This window comes from Pipistrellus hanaki (assembly GCF_964339955.1).
Source record: "Pipistrellus hanaki genome assembly, chromosome: 3".
In the NCBI taxonomy this organism is placed as follows: domain Eukaryota; kingdom Metazoa; phylum Chordata; class Mammalia; order Chiroptera; family Vespertilionidae; genus Pipistrellus; species Pipistrellus hanaki.
In genome coordinates, this window is record NC_140505.1 from 63,479,624 (window position 1) to 63,482,144 (window position 2,521).

Genomic DNA, 2,521 nt, shown 5'->3' on the forward strand with positions numbered 1-2,521 from the left:
AAGAAAAAATAGATATGCCAATTACTGCACTAGAGGCTAATCATATATGCCTCAAAAAAATCCTGCACAGAAATACAAATGTAAAACTCTAAAATACAATTATGATAAAATGTCAGTGAATCATTTTGTAACTTCAGCTGACAGTTGATTCTAAACATGGCAAAAAAAAAAAAAAAAATGGATGCCATGCAGCAAAAGTAGTGCTTAAAGGGAAATTTACATCACTGAATGCATATATTAGAACAGAAGGAGAAGCTAAAATGATTCATTTAAAATTACTCACCATGGGGAACTATAAAAAGAAGAGCAAATTAAACCTGAAATAATCGGAAGAAAAGAAATATTAAAAAATAAAGTATAAATCAATAAAACTGAAAATAGGAAATCACTGGATAAAAATCCCTGAAACCAAAAGCTAGCTCTTTGCAAAGGTCATTTAAATTTTATAAACATCTAGCCAGGTTTACTAAGAGCAAAAGTGAGGGGGCACAAATCACTATTATTAAAATGAAAATGGAAGTGAAAATATCCCTATAGACTTTGACTGGTGTGAGTGAGTTGGCTGGGCATATTCACATGGGCCCTAAGGTTGCTGGTTTGATTCCTGTCAGGACACATGTTCAGGTTGGAGACCCAGTCCCCAGTAAGGGGCCAGTAGAAGGCAAATGCTTGATGTTTCTTTCACGTCAAAGTGTTTCTCTCTCTCTCTCCCTCTCTCCCTCTTTTTCTCTTCTTTCCTCTACTTTCCTCTCTCTAAAATCTTTTAAAAACACTTTTTTTTAAAAAGCCAAAGAGCTTGAAAGACATTTCACCAAAGGAGATACACAGACAGCAAATAATCATGACACAATGCTCTACACTCTAGCATTTATTTTGCAGGGGAATGCAAAGTAAAGTAGTGAGATACTACTATACACCTATTATCCAGAAAAGTGACAATACCAATATTGGCAAGGATACTGAGCAACAGCCAGAAACAATGTCAAAAACTTCTTAAATTTGTGGGAAGAAATGGATATAAATGGAATAAAATAAATGCCAAATAAAGGGAATCACACTGTTCAGAAGGGGATTCTCAGTGCATATAGAACTTTTGTTTGCAGTGCACTGTAGTCTATTATGTGTACAAAAATAACATTACACCAAAATAATAATAAAATAATAATAATTTAAAATGTTTTATTTCTGATTCGCCCTGTGGCCCCAAACTCTCCTGCCCACCTGATGCTCCCCACAGCCACCATCCCCCTTAAGCATCGCCTATGGCTGGGCCAAGAGGTGCAGCAGAAGTTTGAGATACAGTGCAATGCAGACCTGGAGCAGACCCCGATCCAGTAGATCACCACCCGGTGCTGCAAGGATGTGGGCCTGTCCCAGCCCGGGTGGGAGAACTCCCAGGACTGACTCAAGGGTGGCATGACGCTGTCTAAGCCCATTAATGGGCTGCACCCTGAAGGACAGGCCCCAGTGAAGAAGATCCAGGCCTGCACTATGGCCTTTAAGCAGATGGAGCAGATCTCTCAATTCCTACAAACAGAGGAGTGCTAGGGCATCAACCCTGCTGGGGTCTTGATCCGGCATCTTGAAGGGTTCAGGAATCTGGAAAAGGGGGTGCTATAAATTAATCAAGAGTCCAGAGATGAAACATAATTTTGGAAGGCATTTTGGGGAGCCAGAAAAGACTTAGTTAGAGAAACCAAGTCCTCTGTCTCTCTGGACCCAATGCTTTTTATTAATACCAATTGTCCTAAGGCAAAGTAGATATACATCAAAGGCAAGGCTTAGTATACAGAATCTATGGTCAGATTGGGGGAACTGCCTATCACTGTTCAGGTGTTTGGCCAGCAGGAGGCAATCACATGTAGATTAAAATGCCCTCCAGCTGCCTGGCAGCAAGCAATCATCTATGCAAATCTTTAGGTGTGGAGAAATGCCCTTAGTCATTTCCAGCAGGCAGTCCTCAAGATTCCATCAACCTTTTGAAGAAACTTCTTGCATTATGACATGCTGAAATTAGCTTTCAGCAACCCCCACTGACTTTTTTCAGATGGTGGACCTCTGGGAAGGAAAGAGCCCAGCCTGCATGCCATGGACATCGATGAACCTGGGTGGGCTGTCAGTAGCTCAGAAGGATGGCCTTTTCTCTGGTCCCAACTGGTTTCCTAAGAAGTCCAAGGAGTACCCCTGGAACTTCTCAGAAAACCAGCTGCAAGAGGGCAAGAACATGATTGGGTTACAGATGGGCACCAACCATGGGGAACTTCAGGCAGGCATGACCAGCTCTGGGATGCCATGCTAGATCCTCCGATCCACTCCCAGCCCTGCTCCCGCCTTCCTATATATTTTAGCAGTGACATTCCCCAAGAACCTCCTGGAGCCTTCAAGCTACTCTCTGCCAGGGTGAGGGCCTGGCCTGGCGTGTCTCCTCTGGGGTGCCCAATAGTGGTCTCTCCCCCTGTGCTTATTAATACATTCCCTTCTCCAAACCCACAAAACTGGACTAACTGCCCTCTTCTTTTTC

General features: G+C 42.7%; 1 pseudogene across 1 annotated transcript; it reads left to right on the forward strand.

Moving 5' to 3' along the window:
• The first annotated feature begins 1,224 nt into the window (after window positions 1-1,224).
• Window positions 1,225-2,299, forward strand: LOC311618585 (transgelin-2-like; annotated as a pseudogene). Its single transcript has 2 exons — window positions 1,225-1,541; window positions 2,018-2,299. The product of its transcript is annotated as a transgelin-2-like (transcript).
• The last annotated feature ends 222 nt before the right edge of the window (window positions 2,300-2,521 follow it).